The 17,657-nt window shown below is 41.1% G+C and overlaps 1 non-coding gene across 1 annotated transcript; it reads left to right on the top strand.

Annotated features, from left to right (window-relative positions):
- The first annotated feature begins 2,004 nt into the window (after positions 1 to 2,004).
- LOC126003217 (U6 spliceosomal RNA) lies at positions 2,005 to 2,111 on the top strand. Its single transcript, XR_007493751.1, has one exon. It is a non-coding gene; the product is annotated as a U6 spliceosomal RNA (small nuclear RNA).
- Positions 2,112 to 17,657: the final 15,546 nt, after the last annotated feature.

Raw genomic sequence — 17,657 nt, 5'->3', positions numbered from 1 at the left:
AACCATAAGAAGGGGCTGGAGTGATGCCACAGCGATAGGATTTTGTCTTGCATACGGCTGATGCTGAATGGACCACAGTTTGATCCCCTGGCATCCATATGGCCCCCAACGCAGGAGCAATTTCTGAGTGCAGAGCCAGGAGTAACCCCTGAGCATCACTGGGTGTGGCCCCCTAAAAACAAAGAAAGAAGGAAGGAAGGAAAGAAGGAAGGAAGAAAGGAAGGAAGAAGGAAGGAAGGAAGAAGGAAGGAAGGAAGGAAGGAAGGAAGGAAGGAAGGAAGGAAGGAAGGAAGTAAGGAAGGAAGGAAGGAAAGAAGTAAGAATGCAAGAAGGAAAGAAGGAAAGAAGGAAAGAAGGAAAGAAGGAAAGAAGGAAAGAAGAAAGGAAGAAAATAAGTACTAGAGTGTTCTAATTACCCTCGAAATTTCAAAATTTTTCCAAGAAAATAAAAAGCGAAAGGATAAAGAGAAACCTCAAAGGGCTGCAGCACCTGTCTTGCATGCAGTAGGCCCAGGTTTGATCTCTGGCCCCACATGAAAGAAGGAAAGAAGAAAGGAAGAAAATAAGTACTAGAGTGTTCTAATTACCTCGAATTTCAAAATTTTTCCAAGAAAATAAAAAGCGAAAGGATAAAGAGAAACCTCAAAGGGCTGCAGCACCTGTCTTGCATGCAGTAGGCCCCAGGTTTGATCTCTGGCCCCCACATGGTCCATTAAGTACCACCAGGAGCAAACCTTAATCACAGTATCAGGACCAATACCCAAGTCATCATCATCAGTAAACACACAACAACAACAATTTTTAAAATGAGCTATAGAAGGCAGGATGCTGTTTTTAAGTTACCAGTAATTTTCTAATTCAATTATGGAAGCAGACTGTGTTTGCTAGTTAGTTTGTTTTGGAAAAACACTTCAATGACTTTATGGGCAGTAAAGCAAAACTCAAGTCCTTAATAGCTTTCACACATGATACTCCACTGCTCTCCTCTATGATGTAAGGAGGACTGGCACTGTTAAAGGAGACTCATTTCTGTTCAGCAGAATTTGTGCATGGGTCCAGCCCCAATATCTCTGTGCATGTGTCAGTTCTCCCTTGCACCCTTGCATTCACCCTCATGCCACCTATTCTGGAACCCAGGACAAGCCCCAGGAAGCCATAATGCTGAACTATATCTACTTCTGTCCATATAGATGCAGTAAAGGCTTTGAACCCAGCCCACTCTGCTGCTCCTGTGCTACTTCTCCCTTGCACCCTCTCACTGAGAAGTACCTCCTACACTGCCACCCACCTCTGGAACCCAAATCCTTGCAGACACTAATAGATCTATGCAGCAACTTCAGCCCACAAACTCATTAACTCTTAGTATTTCTGATTTTGATGTTTTGCATCAAATATGTCCATAATTACACTCCTTGCAAATAAGATCATTAGTTACTCACCTGTACCACCACTGGAAGAGCATGTTAGAGCACTGACATTGTTAAGTCAACAGATTGTAGAGATGAGCAATTTGTTGATATATAAAGAAATAATTCAGCTCTCAGACAATTGGAAAGCTTAAACTCAAATCACAGCGCCCACAAATCTTAAAAATAGAAGAAGAAGAAGAAGAAGAAGAAGAAGAAGAAGAAGAAGAAGAAGAAGGAGGAGGAGGAGGAGGAGGAGGAGGAGGAGGAGGAGGAGGAGGAAGAGGAGGAAGAAGAAGAAGAAGAAGAAGAGAAGAAGAAGAAGAAGAAGAAGAAGAAGAAGAAGAAGAAGAAGAAGAAGAAGAAGAAGAAGAAGAGGAAGAGGAATTCATATGTCCTGGAAGACAGGAACAACAGTTCTCGTAATCATGGAGCTCAAAGCCCCAAAGATGAAGAACTTAAATCAATGCTCCATGCAATGGCAGTGGAAAATATGGCAATCATTGAAAGAACAATTCAACCAACTGAGAGATAAAATATCCAGGATGTCAATTAGTCTTTACAAATGAAATTGAAAGAGTTAAAAATACACATTAGTGTGCTCTCTTCGGCAGCACGTATGCTAAAACCAGAATGATACAGAGAAGATTAGCATGGCCCCTGCACAAGGATGACATGCAAATTCATGAAGTGTTCCATATTTAAAAAAAATACACATTAGTAAGCCACAACAACAGAATTCAATATGCAGAGGACCATTATCAGTAATATTAAAGATACAATACTGGTCATCACCAAGAATAAAGTGACAAAAGAAAAGAGATAAATGAATAAAAGATAATGTAACTATATGTGATAGATAATTGTAAGAGGAATAATCTTTTGAATCATAGAACTATAGAAAGGAGATGAAAAAGGAATGGGGATAAAAACAGCTGGCAAGAAAATAATCACTGAGAACTTCCCTCCTGATCTCTGGAGAGAGATTCTTTGCATTAATTCAAAAGGTCCAAAGAATACTAAGCAAAATAGTATGAAACAAAACAACACCAAGACACACAGTAATCAAAATGGTAAAATCATAAGACAAATGCAGGAGGCTGTATGTGGTAGGCACAGTGGTAGGGCATTTGTTCTTGCACGTGGCCGACCCAGAATGGACCCAGATTCGAACCTCTGGCAACGCATATAATCCCCCAGCCAGGAGCAATTTCTGAACCCAGAGCCAGGAGTAACCCCTGAGCACAGGGTGTGGGCTAAAAACAGGAAGGAAGGAAGGAAGGAAGGAAGGAAGGAAGGAAGGAAGGAAGGAAGGAAGGAAGGAAGAGAAGGAAGGAAGGAAGGAAGAGGAGAAGGGAGGGAGGGAGGGAGGGAGGGAGGGAGGGAGGGAGGAAGGAAGGAAGGAAGGAAGGAAGGAAGGAAGGAAGGAAGGAAGGAAGGAAGGAAGGAAGGAAGGAAGGAAGGAAGGAAGGAAGGAAGGGAGGGAGGGAGGGAGGGAGGGAGGGAGGGAGGGGAAGGAGGGAGGGAGGGAGGAAGGAAGGAAGGGAAGTAGGAAGGAAGGAAGGAAGGGAGGAAGGAGGAAGAAAGAAGAAAGAAAGAAAGAAAGAAAGAAAGAAAGAAAGAAAGAAAGAAAGAAAGAAAGAAAGAAATAATAAAGAAAAGAAAGAAAGAAAGAAAAGAAAGAAGAAAAGAAGAAAGAATGAAGAAAAGAAAGAAAGAAAGAAAGAAAGAAAGAAAGAAAGAAAGAAAGAAAGAAAGAAAGAAAGAATAAAGAAAGAAAGAAAGAAAGAAAGAAAGAAAGAAAGAAAGAAAGAAAGAAAGAAAGAAAGAAAGAAAGAAAGAAAGAAAGAAAGAAAGAAAGAAAGAGAAGGAAGGGAAAGAGAAAGAGAGAGAAAGAGAAAGAAAGGAAGGAAGGACAAATACAGACTACTTAAAGCAACAAGAGAGGAAAAAGAACCCTCAAGTATAAGGTAAACAACAGATGGCAAATATATAAGGGAATGTGTAATGTAAAGGAATAAAACCTCAAATATAAATAAAATAAAAGATGGCAACACAGACCTAGCCTTCATTAATCTCTCTCAATGTGCAGGAAAAACACTGCTATAAAAAGGCACAGAATAGTTGGCTGGATCAGAAAAGAAAATCCATCCATCTTCTGCCTGCAGGAAACTCACAGGATAAGTATAGATTCAAAGTGAAAGGATAAAAAGCAATCATAAAACCAATAAAAGAATAAAAGCTTGAACAGTCATACTTAGATCAAATAACATTCAATGTAAAGATGGTAATTAGAGACAGTAATGGGCACTATTTATTGGTTAAGGAAACAATATTTCAAGAAATACTGTCATCAACATTTATGCACCAAAAAAAGGTCTAGCAAAGTTCATAAAGCTTCTGCTAAAAACCTTAAAGAAACATATTGACAGGAACACAATAGTAGTGGGAGAGTTAAATGGTCCACTTTCACCACTAGATAGATTAACCAGATGGAATCATCAATAAAAAGACAAGAGCTACATGGGGGCCATAGAGATAGCATGGAGGTAGGGTGTTTTGCCTTGCATGCAGAAGGATGGTGGTTCAAATCCCGGCATCCCATATGGTCCCATGAGCCTGCCAGGATCGATTTCTGAGCGTAGAGCCAGGAGTAACCCCTGAGCACTGCCGGGTATGACCTAAAAACCAAAAACAACAACAACAAAAAAGACAAGAGTTACACCCTTGGCCCCAGAATATAGCAATGAGAAGATTAAGAAACTGAGTGGAGGGGGCAGAAGAGCATGGAGGTAAGGCTTTCTGAGCGTGGAGCCAGGAGTAACCCCTGAGTGCTGCTGGGTGTACAAAGCATCATCTCAGGCCATAATGCCATGAAAATAGAAATTAACCACAAGAAAAATATGTAGAAAACTTCCAACATGGAGAATCTGAACAGCAACTGGATCAAAGAGGAAATTAAGGAAGAAATAAAAAGATCCCTGAGGGGCTAGAGTGATAGTACAGTAAGTAGGACATTTTCCTTGCACAAGGCTAATCTAGGTTTGATTCCAGACATCCCATATGGTTGCCCAAGCACCTCCAGGACTAATTCCTGAGTGCAGAGCTAGGAGTAACCCCTGACACCGCCTGGTGTTGACCAAACCTTCCCCCCACCCTCAGAAAAAAGGTCCCTTGAAATGAACATTAATGAAGATACAATCTTTCAGAATCTATAGGATACAGAAAACTGTATGATAGGGGAAATTTGTGGTGCTGCAGGTCTGCATTAAGAAAGAAGATGGGGGGCCGGGTAGGTGGCGCTGGAGGTAAGGTGTCTGCCTTGCAAGCGCTAGCTCAAGGAAGGACCGCGGTTCGATCCCCCGGCGTCCCATATGGTCCCCCCAAGCCAGGGGCGATTTCTGAGCACATAGCCAGGAGTAACCCCTGAGCGTCAAACGGGTGTGGCCCAAAAACCAAAAAAAAAAAAAAAAAAAAAAAAGAAAGAAAGAAGATGGGTGGGCCCGGAGAGATAGCACAGCGGCGTTTGCCTTGCAAGTAGCTGATCCAGGACCAAAGATGGTTGGTTCGAATCCCGGTGTCCCATATGGTCCCCCGTGCCTGCCAGGAGCTATTTCTGAGCAGACAGCCAGGAGTAACCCCTGAGCAACGATGGGTGTGGCCAAAAAACCAAAAAAAAAAAAAAAAGATGGGGCTGGAGAGATAGCATGGAGGTAAAGCGTTTGCCTTGCATGCAGAAAGACGGTGGTCCGAGTCCCGGCACCCCATATGGTTCCCCAAGCCTTCCAGGAGCTATTTCTGAGCCTAAAGCCAGAAGTAACTCTGAGCACTACCAGGTGTGACCCAAAAATCAAAAAGAAGGAAGGAAGGAAGGAAGGAAGGAAGGAAGGAAGGAAGGAAGGAAGGAAGGAAGGAAGGAAGGAAGGAAGGAAGGAAGGAAGGAAGGAAGGAAGGAAGGAGGGAGGGAGGGAGGGAGGGAGGGAGGGAGGAGGGGAGGGAGGGAGGGAGGGAAGAAGGAAGGGAGGAAGGAAGGAAGGAAGGAAGGAAGGAAGGAAGGAAGGAAGGAAGGAAGGAAGGAAGGAAGGAAGGAAGGAAGGAAGGAAGGAAGGAGGGAGGGAGGGAGGGAGGGAGGAAGGGAGGGAGGGAGGGAGGGAGGAAGGGAGGAAGGAAGAGGAAGGAAGAGAAAGAAAGAAAGAAAGAAAGAAAGAAAGAAAGAAAGAAAGAAAGAAAGAAAGAAAGAAAGAAAGAAAGAAAGAAAGATAAGAAAAGAAAGAAAGAAAAAGAAAGAAAGAAAGAAAGAAAGAAAGAAAAGAAAGAAAGAAAGAAAAGAAAGAAAAGAAAGAAAGAAAAGAAAAGAAAGAAAGAAAGAAAAGGAAGGAAGGAAAAAGAAAGAAAGGAAAGGAAAGAAAGAAAGAAAGAAAGAAAGAAAAGAAGAAAGAAAGAAAGAAAGAAAAGGAAAGAAAGAAAGAAAGAGAAGAAAGAAAGAAATAAAGAAAGAGAAAAGAAAGAAAGAAAGAAAGAAAAAAGAAAGAAAGAATAGAAAGAAAGAAAGAAAAGAAAGAAAGAAAGAAAAGAAAGAAAGAAAGGAGAAAGAAAGAAGAAAGAAAGAAAAGAAAGAAAGCTTACTGACAGATGACCAAAAGGCACATAAAAAAATGTTCCACATTAAAAATAAATATGAAAGGCACTATCATCCACTGCTAGTCCAACCCCTATGGAGAACAGTCTGGAGAGTCTCAAGGAACTCAGAATTGAGCTGCCATTTGACCCAGCAATTGCTTTCCTGGTATCTACCCCCAAGCCGGAAGGACATTCATCTCAAAATATGTGTGCAACCCACTATTTATTGCAGCATTCAGTATAATAGCCAAGTCTTGGAACCAACCTCGATGCCCAACAACAGATGAGTGGATCATTAAGTTGTGGTATCTATACACAATGGAATACTACATGGCAGTAAGAAATGATTCAGTCACAGACTTTGCAGCAACATGGATAGTCCTAGATCATATTATGTTAAACGAAGTAAGTCAGAAGATGAAAGATAAACACAGAATGATAGCACTATTCTGAAGCACCTAGAAACTACACCATATATACAACTAATATTCAAAGATCAAATAACAGGAGTTAACAGGCTAAAAACTCCATACACAGTAATACCACACATATACTGGGCAGAACTGCCCAAAACACATGAAAGAGGAACATCATAAACTCTTGGCCACACATTAAACCATAAAGAAACCAGCAATTGCAGAAACAGCAGCGTAGAGTGAACAGGTATGTAATCAGCCTGCTACTGCAAAGGCTCATAATAATCTCTTAGGGATCTTATACAAGGTTACAGGTAAAGAATACCATGGGAAATCACTGAATACAACCAAAGTATTTCATAATAATAGGTGTTAATGCCTTAAGCTTAATATATTTAAAGTAACCTCTCAGCTTTTCTGTCCACAGACGTTCTTGGATACAAAGGATGGACAACCTAAGATGGCATCTCAGAGCTAAGACACACGAGATACCGTACCCAGGTTGCGTTTACAAAATTGTCTGGACAAAACTTTTTAACACACCCTTTATCTCTAGGGCATACCTTCTTTTAGGACCTGAAGCATGTGACCAGCCAGACCACCAAAGCAGCAAAGGTGACCTGCAGACTTATACTACGGGGCCTACTCATCGAACATATTCTAGCAAAATGACATGCCCCCGCTCTTTTCACCTCTCTTCTCACTACTCCCTCCTCCTTTTTTTTTTCCCCCTATTTAATCTTATTTTCCCCTTTCTTCCTTTCTCCCCCTTCCAAATACTCTTCCCTATCCCCCTTCCAGGAATCCGACTACCCCCTTCACCCCTCAATCCCATCCAGATTTTCCAATTTATTAAAACTCTTCACCCTCAGTTCTTAATCTATTAGGCATCAAGACTGACCTCCTACCCCAACGAACCAGTACCGTCCCTGGCAGGAAAAGACAACCAAGACCCCTACTGACTCATGCTGTGTGGCTCTCCCTACCAACTTATCCTAACGTGGACTGTTGCTGGATACCGGACTTAGCCCGAAAAGGACTCCCAATGCAAGAACTTTACACAAGACTCCCCTCAAATCTTTTACCAATCTCAGGAAGGGCAGGGTGTGTAATGAAAAGGAGCCGGGGAACCCACACCCCACAAGAAAATCTCAAAAGGCAATGGGGAAACCTATACTTTCATCACAAGTATAAGACCTCTATAACACTACCTCTTTATTTTTAATTTCATTTTACTGAAAATTATTTTTCACTATATATATGTGAGCAAATATATATTTTTTATTTCTTTTTTATGTTTTTTGGGTGTGTGACTTATTTCTCTGTTCTTTACACCCCCAAATGCACCGGTAATATAATGAAGCACCATTTCTTCCTGCAAAGGCACACTAAAAAAGGGGAAATCCCATATATATAAACAAGCTCTTATCTATTAGGGATAAGAACTCATACTTATTTACAATACAGGGGAATCTCCCACCTTGAAAATATGCCATGTGGATCCATCTTAGACTCCAGAAGATTATACACCTACCGTCCAGACTTGAATCCTGAACCCCAGACATAGAACCGACACAATTCTTCACAACAGCTACAGGAACCAAAGCCCATCTGGGACATCCTGAATACTACTCGATCTCCAACATGTGCCAGTTCTAATATGATATCCTGACATTGAGGAAATTGGGAACAAATGGACATAAGAACAGGTTATCCTACCTTACCAACTAATGATAAAACAAAATCAGAAGACTTACCACACTATGGGCTGTGCAAAAGCCAAGAACGTGATCTTCAGATGACCAGCTGATAGAACCATGACCGGGCAGTATGTATTCTGGGACCAACAAGAAAGCCCTAGTCTAGGGTTTGGTCTACGTCCTGCATAACAATCATGACCTCCAATTCTAGAGCCCTGGTTGAGGCAATTGCAACTGAACGGGTCTTCTGGAAACATAACAAAAGACGATATCCCAGACTCCATCAGAGTTTTAGTGCAAGGGACAAGACCACTAACCACAGAAGACAGATTAAAATGACATCGAGGAAACAGAACTTCTAAAATCACAATGAAAGTCTTCATCATAAGTTCCACTCCTTGACCTGTGCACAGACTGAGACCTCTAGATTTAGAGGTCTATTTGTATCATCCAGATCGGAGCAGAAGTCTTCCATATGGCACAAAAACACCAAGGGGAGAGTAAATGAACGTGCAAGGAGTCTATAGATAATCCCATGACAATATATTCCAAGGGTAGAGAAACCCTGTATCTCTTTTTTTTGTTTTTGTTTTTGTTTTTGGGTCACACCCGGCGGTGCTCAGGGGTTACTCCTGGCTGTCTTGCTCAGAAATAGCTCCTGGCAGGCACGGGGGACCATATGGGACACCGGGATTCGAACCAACCACCTTTGGTCCTGGATCGGCTGCTTGCAAGGCAAACGCCGCTGTGCTATCTCTCCAGGCCCTAACCCTGTATCTCTTAGGCCAAGGGGATTCCCGTTTCGGATGACCCCAATATTTACTGTGCCTATGCAGGGAGTGGGGAGACAAAAAACACTAAATAATCCTTTTTTTTTAAATTTTTTATTATTATTTTTATCTAGTTTTTGTCGATTTCTTTGTTCTGGGGTAGATATTGAAGTAGTTGTCCATTTTTTTAAATTATATATTTACTTTTTCTTTCTTTTTTTCTCTTCTTCCTCTTTGCACCTTGTCATATTTCCTATCTCAAGACCATGGCAACTATGTGGTGCATATTTTTATTGCTGCAGTGCTCACTGGATATCTTATTTCATTCCTCTTTTTGAACTGTTGTGGTGTTTCACCTTCTTCTTTTCCCCTTTGTCCCTCAAACCAAGGACGAGAGCCTGACTCTGCTCATAGTCGGCGTAGTCTATTTTTACCCCCATTATATTACCTTTCTCTTCCTCAAACAAAACCACATAACTTGAACTTTCTAGTCCAGCCTCCCAATTAGAGTGGGCAGTAATGGAGGCACCAAGACCAAACAGCTATAAGACCACTAAGTAATAAACTAGACACAGAAGGGACCATGCATTCTAGCAGCCCCTGGGGGGGAGAGTGGAGGATGGGAGCGGTTGTCGGAGGACAATTCGGTGGTGAGAATTCCCCGATTCAATGTAAATATGTACCTGAAATATTACTGTGAACGATATGTAAGCCACTATAACTAAAATAAAAATTATATAAAAAATATTCCACATTGCTAATCATTAGGTAGATGCAAATCAGAACAATGAGGAACCATCTCACTCCACAAAGACTGGGACACATCACAAAAAAAAAAAAAACAAGAACAATCAGTGCTGGTGGAGATGTGGGGAGAAAGAAACTCTTACCACTGCTGATGGAAATGCCATCTAGTTCAGCCTTTTTGGGAAAACAATATGGAGACTCCTCAAAAAACTGGAACTTGAGCTCTCATATGATCCAGCTATACCACTCCTAGTTGTGGAAATCGAAACACAACCAACTTCTCCCTGAGACCTGAGGTCTCTATTGGGAAGAGCAAGACCACGCCCTTGGGTGGTAGGGCAAGGGACTAATCCAAATGTACTTATTTCCAGTCCATGAGTGATAAACACCAGCAAAGAAGAATTATTCTGAATAGAATTAAAACCAGTTATACCAACACAGGGCCAAAATGGGGGGTTTCCCTTCTCACTGGCCCCAGAGAGCAGGGCCCTGCACCCAGGGACAAATGGAATTGAGAGATAATGAGAGAGCATTTTATAGGGGAAGCAACTTCTTGAGACACAATTATCGCAGAAGAAGGGATAATGAAAGTGGACATCTTTGTTTTAATTTGAGGACCACACTTGGAAATGCTCAGGAGCTACTCCTGTCTCTGTGCTCAGAGGTCATTCCTGAGGGTGCTTATATATGGTGCCAGGTATTAAATGGGAGTGGGCTACATGCAAGGAAAATGCCTCAATCTCTGTAATGTCTCTATCAGAAATATGAAAAAAATAGTATGGATATGACTTTGGATTCTCATGACAATAATTTTCTTTATCTCATTATATGAGACTCCCTCCACTTTTCTTTTCCTTTGCTTATTTTGCTTTGCTTTGGGGCCAAATCTGAAAGTGCTCGAAGATTGTTCCTGGTACTAGTTCAGGGAACCAGGCCATGCCAGGGATCAATTATTCTTCATTTTTGTGAACTTCTTTAAATCTTACTGCTCATGTACTGATCATATTTGACCATGCAGAATCTTGAGACTACTAAAGTAACTAACTTTGTTAAAAAACAAAACAAAACTAACAAACAAACAACAACAAAAAAAATAAAAAACTGGGAGCAGAGCCGGGACTTAAAAAAAAATGGGCCAAAGAGATAGCACAGAAATGGGACGTTTGCCTTGCATATGGCCAACCCAGGATGAACTTGGGTTTGATTCCTGGCTTCTCATATGGTCCTCTCCAAGCCTGCCAGGAGTGATTTCTGAGTGCAGAGCCAGGAGTAACGCCTGATGTGACCCAAAAACAAAAAACAAAAACAAAAACAAAAGCAAAAAAAACCCTGATTACTCTGAAGTCATTGACTTCTCTGCTCTTCAAAGGCTTAAACCCCATAAGATTTTCAACTCTGAATTCTGAACCATAGCAAAGTTCTAGTTCAAGTGGTACTTTACTGATCTTCTAAGGAATTCTTAGAGAAATATGTTGGGTTTTTTTTCCTATTCCCTATTGCTCTTACAAAGATATCATCACGTCATCTTTGCCATTGGTGATGGAAATATTGCACTGGTGAAGGGGGATGTTCTTTTTTATAATTAAAACCCAACTACAAACATGTTTGTAATCATGGATGATTACAAAGATGTTTGGGTTTTTGTTTTTTGTTTTTTTTTTGTTTGCCTTTTTGGGGGGCACACACTGTAATGCTCAGGGGTTACTCCAGGCTATACACTCAGAAATTGCTCCTGGCTCGAGAGACCATATAGGATCGAAGCATAAAGGAGACCATATAGGATCAAACCAAGGTCCGTCCTGGATCAGCCACGTGCAAGGCAAATGCCCTACCACTGTGCTATTGCTCCAGCCTCTTAAATAAAGATGTTTTTTTTTTAAAAAAAGAAACTGTTCTAATAATTACTGTTGTTCTCACTCAAGAGCAGACAGAGGCCCCTATGTTATCATCCTCAACACATCAGTGACCAGATGGAGCACCTACCAAAGCTTTGCTCAAAGGTTAGGACAAAGGGAGGGAATTCAAATATTCTGCTATCCTATGCCTTTTGCCTAAGAACAATAAAATAAAAATGGCTTGAGAAATGTGAAGGGTTAGAACTGCACCTCTTTTTGTGACACTTACAGACAACTGTCTGCTGGGAAGCCAGAAATCACTTGCTACAGCTAGGATCATGAACAACAGAGCTGCCAAGTCTACACAACAGAACTCTTCTGGGAGTGTCCAGGACACACATGGGACAACAGGGATTTGGTCTCCAGACCACATGCTGTGGTCACATGCTTGACAATAAGCCCCAGCACTATGCCTCTGGGCCTGAAATAGGTCTTGAAGAGGGATCAGCAACTGAGGCAAGTGAGAAAGTAAGAGAACTGCTGTTAGGAGAAATGGCAAACAAAAGGACAACAAATAAAAAAAGGAATAATCCTGTTGGGCTGGAAAAAATTATGTATACTTGAATACCTTCCATATTTCATCTTATGTTAGGTCCTTATCACTTCATATTTATATGCTTAAAGCCCAGGAACGAGAACATATTAAATTGATCAGTGGAGATCGAAATTATTAAAATATATTGTGGGGGCCAGAGCAATAGCACAGTGGATAGAGCATTTGCCTTGCACGCAACCAACCCGGGTTCGATCCTTGGCATCCCATATGGTTCCCTAGAGCCTTTCAGGAGTGATTTCTGAGTGCAGATCCAGGAGTAACTTCTGAGTGTCACCAGATGTAGCCCAAAAACAAACAAAAAAACCTTATTGTATTATCTGGTGCTGATTTTCAGAGGGTAATCACCATTCTCCAAAAAGTCCTGCAAAAAATGCATCTCTCTCATTCTGCTCAGTTGCACAGCTCCATATGAAGACTCTTGTGGGTAGAAAGTTGTTTTTTCACTTTCATCAAAATCTTGTTATTCAGCACCTACTCTATTTCAAGTTTTGTTCTAATAATAAAGGATACAGCAATAAACACAGTTTTCCTTCTAGTACAGAGGACAGACAAATATAATGTGTAAATGAAATGTCAACAGTACTACAGAGAAGTAAAATATGAAAAGTAAAATATTGAGATAGGGAATGACAAGGAGATGTCTTTTCATAAGATGAACAGGAAAAACCTATCTAAAGAGGTGAAGGTAAATTAACTGAGGCTTCAAGGATCAAGCCTTGAGATGGATATGAGTTGACATGATAAAAGAGCAAGAGGATTTGATATCTGCCACAAGATCACTTCATTACGCAAGAAGAATAAAGAGGTGGAGGTATAAACAGAGACTTCTAGGAAAGTGACAGAAGGAATTAATTAAGCTGGAGTCCTGGGGCTAGTCATTCCCAGCATAGCCTCACCAGACCTATGATTGTGATTCAACAGTTAAGCCTTGAGAAAGACCTGCAGTGTTTTCCTCGCTCCCTCATCTGGGCTCATTAAACTTTTCCAATTTTATCAGGCATGCAGCTGGGGAAAAAAAAAGGGGGCAAACTTCATTTTGGAAGTTAGAGCAATCAACAGTCTAGGGATTTAATGTGGCAGAACCTTGTTAACACAGAGTTGTAATGAGTCTCTAGAGAAACTTCTCACACCTTCACTCCAGAGAGGCAAGAAGTTCCTCAGTGAAAGTATATGCCTTGTAAAGGTGAAGCCCTAGGTTCAATCCCTAGTAAGGCATGTTCCCTTGAGCAACACCAGAGTAGCCAAAAAAAAGTTCACACTAACAAAATAAACAAAACAAAATAGTCAATTGCAAAGTAACATGATTTGTTCCTTTTATAAGAATATCTTTAGGAGCCAGAGTGATAGCACAGTGGATAGGGTGTTTGCCTTGCACTCAGCAACCCGGGTTCAATCTCTGGTATACCATATGGTTTCCTGAGCTTGCCAGGAATAATTTCTGTGTGCAGATCCAGGAATAACCACTGAGAAATGCTGGGTATGCCCTCCAAAAAAGAATATCTCTAGATGTACAGATGCAGTTATGGAGGCCCAACCTGTGCTTCCCTGTACTAGAAAGCCCCCAGACCATCCCAGTGTGCTGGAATAGCCATGTGGTGTCAGGGATCAAATTAAAATCTCAGATGTGCTAGTCATATGGTCTATTACTATAACTTTCTTCATGATCCCTTGAAAAATACTGGGATAGGAGGTGTTGGGCCACACCCAGCAGTGCTCAAAGGTTTACTCCTGGCTATGTGCTTAAGGAACCATCTGTGATGCTGGGGACCAAATCTACTGTATTCAAGTCCCCTATAATTCATTTTTTAAAGTCAGTTGTAGAGGGCCAAGGAGATAACTAAGAGGGTTGAGTTATCTGGTTCCCTGAGCATTGTCAGGAGTAAAGCATAGTGACAGGAATAACCTCTGAGCATCACCAGGAGTGTGATTTCACAATCAAAAAATAATTATATTGGTGCTGGAGTGATACTACAACAGGTAGGGAATTTACCTTGCATGAAGCCAACTGAGGTTTAATCCTCAGCATCCCATATGGTACCCAGAGCCCACCTGAGTGAAGAGTCAGGAGTAAACTGTAAGATCATCTCATGTGCCATATCTTTAATCCCAAGTGAACAAGTCTGAATTAGGGTTTGAAGTAATCCAAATCAGGCTAAAGGTGAAACACTTGTAGTCTGGCCATCTTATACCTAGTATGGAGCCCAAGATGCCTGCCAAAACTGCCGTTTTTATTGAGTACAGGGACCACTGCCTGGGTGAAACAGTAAACCCAACCAGGTTTACAAGTAAATTAACCTCTGTTTTGGGGTAAATCCAAGTTGTAAACAAACATACAAAGAAGTCAGGAATGATCTTTGTTTTGGATAAAATAAGGTATAACCAAGGAAGGAATGAAGGAAGGAAGGAAGGAAGGAAGGAAGGAAGGAAGGAAGGAAGGAAGGAAGGAAGGAAGGAAGGAAGGAAGGAAGGAAGGAAGGAAGGAAGGAGGGAGGGAGGGAAGGAGGGAGGGAAGGAGGGAGGGAGGGAGGGAGGGAGGGAGGAAGGAGGGAAGAACTTATGTGTATACACAAGATATTTACTCCAGAATTAAAATCATTAGGCTTTAGAAGTTGCTAGAGTGCTTGCCTTGCATATGTGAACCTCTGTGTTTGATTTCCAACATTCACATGACCCTAAACTCTGTAAGGCCCTTGTGAGCTTTGAGCACTGTTATGCCCAAGCAACACCACATCCTGAGGCACTATCACCTAATAGGCTGAGGCAAGTCTCACTGTGGACAGGGTGCTTGACTTGCATGCAGCCAATCTAGGTTCAATCCTCAGCACTCCATATGGTCCCTTAACCACTGCCAGGAGTGACTACTGAATATAAAGCCAGGAGTAGCCCCTGAGCACTATTGGGTGTGGCCTAAAAACAAAAATAAATGTAAAAGCATAGAGAACTAGAGAGATAGTATAGTGGGTATACTATATATATATATATATATAGCATAGCATAGCATAGTATAGTATAGTACAGTACAGTACAGTATAGTATAGAATAGTGTGTGCCTTGCACACAGCCAAACCAAGTTTAGTCCCGAGCATCACATATGGTCACTGAGCCTACCAGGAGTAAGTTCTGAACACAGAGCCAGGAGTGACTACCCGAGCATCTCCAAATGTGGCCCAAAACCAAAAATAGTAATTAATTTTTAAAAAGTGTAGATCACAAACTTCTGAACATAACTAATGAGGTTCAAAATATGTTTATGGGGGATTAGGCCACACCCTCGTGTACTTAGGGGTTACTCCTGGCTCTGTGCTCAGAAATTACTTCTAGCATGCTAGTATTATGATTTACTGAGGATCGAACCCAGGTCTGCTACATGTAAGGCAAATGTCCTACCCACTGTGCCATTGGTCCTGCCCCTCAAAATACATGTTTAAATAATATCTTTATTTAAACACCATGATTACAAACATGATTGTAGTTGGATTTCAGTCATAAAAAGAACACCCCCCTTTACCAGTGCAACATTCCCACCACCAATGCCTCATCTCCTTCCTCCCCCACCCCCTGCCTGTATTCTAGACAGGTATTCTACTTCTCTCACTCATTATTAGCATTGTCTTGGTAGTTGTTAGTGTAATCATTTCTCAAACTGCACTCACCACTCTGTGGGAGCTTCATATCATGCGGTCCTTCTGGCTCTCAACTCTGGGCATTATTACAATAATGTCTTTTATTTTTCTTAAAACCCATAGATGAGTGAGACTATTCTGTGTCTCTTCAAAATACATTTTTAACTTATTATTGTATTATTTTTGATGTTATATGTAGGTGATAAGAATATAAGGCAGGTTTTATTTCTCCTAGGATTTTCTAAATATCCTATGAAAGATATTTGTTCTAAAAATGTTATAAAAATACACATTTGGTGGGTTCTTTTTTCTTAATTCAGCCCACATTTTTCATAATAAAATAGGTCTAAACATCCCATTTTCAAATTTGGCATAATTGAATATTTATTTGAATCAAAATTTGTTTGGTATCACCTTCAAATTAAAGTGTTCAGCTACAAAGATGTCCTCCAACCTAGTGATACAAAAACATACTTTTATAGATAAAAGCAGATAAAAAGAATATCATTTTCCCAGTTCCTGGTGAAGCAGAGACTTTGATTTCTGAGTCAATCAAAGGATGCAATATCACAACTCACAACAAGGGATGAGCTGAGTTTGTCTGAAGAAGGCTCATTGTCTGAACCACCCATTTCATTTTGCTTTGGAAAGGAAAGTGTACAGTTGCTGAATTCAATTTGAAAACCTGTGACTTTTCTGATCATAAAAGAGAGTCCTGCAAAACTGAATAAGAAAGTTTACCTTGACTTCCTCATTATCATGGATTGTACAGTGGGGAAGCAAAGTCAGAAGCAACCATTCTATGGCAGGTTCTAATCCAAGATATTTTCATTGTCTCTAAACAAGCAAGAGGGTCACACAGTATTTTCTGATTTGAGCATTTTACTTCCACAAAAGGATGTCCTTATCTTCAGAATTTGGAGGTTTGGGGGAGATGGAAGGTCACAGCTGACTGTGCTCAGAAGTGTGCCACTTCTTACTTTAAGCTCTTACACTCACCACAAAGAGTGGTGAGTGCAGTTAGAGAAATAACTACACTAACAACTATCATGACAATGTTAATGAGTGAAAGGAATAGTATGCCTGTCTTAAATACAGGTGGGGTAAGGGGAGAGGGAGAAAGGAGAGAAGGAGGACATTGATGTGGGAATGTTGCACTGGTGAAGAGGGGTGTTCTTTTTATGACTAAAACCCAACTACAATCATGTTTGTAATCATGGTGCTTAAGTAAATATATTATATTAATAAAAAATTAATAAATGTATCTTCCAATTGAACATAAAAAATAAGATTTACTCTTGTCAAGACTTAGAAGAGTCTAAGATCAAGGGTGCCAGAGACCAAACCTGAGTCAACCATGCACAAGGTAAGTACCCTACTCACTGTACTATCTCTCAGGTCCTATGTACTTCAGATTTTTTTCTTTTCTTGGTTTTGGGGCCACACCCTTTCGTTCTCAGGGATTACTCCTGGTTCTGCACTCAGAAATCACTTCTGTAGGCTCGGGTGACCTTATGGAATGCCAGGGATCAAACCCAGGTTTACACTTGCAAGGCAACTGCCCTCCTCACTATGCTATCGTTCCAGCTCCAACTTCAGAATTTTTGTTTTGGTTTGGTTTGGTTTGGTTTGGTTTTGGCTTTGGGTCACACCTGGCAGCACTCAGGGGTTACTCCTGGCTTTATGCTCAGAAATCACCCCTGGCAGGCACAGGGGACCATATAGGATGCCAGGATTCGAACCACTATCCTTCTGCATGAAAGGCAAACGCCTTACCTCCATGCTATCTCTCCAGTCCCCACTTCAAAATTTTTGTTGTTGTTTTTGAGCCACACCCGGCGGTGCTCAGGGGTTACTCCTGGCTGTCTGCTCAGAAATAGCTCCTGGCAGGCACGGGGGACCATATGGGACACTGGGATTCGAA

This window comes from Suncus etruscus, chromosome 2 (genome assembly GCF_024139225.1).
Source record: "Suncus etruscus isolate mSunEtr1 chromosome 2, mSunEtr1.pri.cur, whole genome shotgun sequence".
Lineage (NCBI taxonomy): Eukaryota > Metazoa > Chordata > Mammalia > Eulipotyphla > Soricidae > Suncus > Suncus etruscus.
The sequence above is the reverse complement of the archived record's forward strand: the minus strand, read 5'-3'. Positions and strand labels throughout refer to the sequence as shown.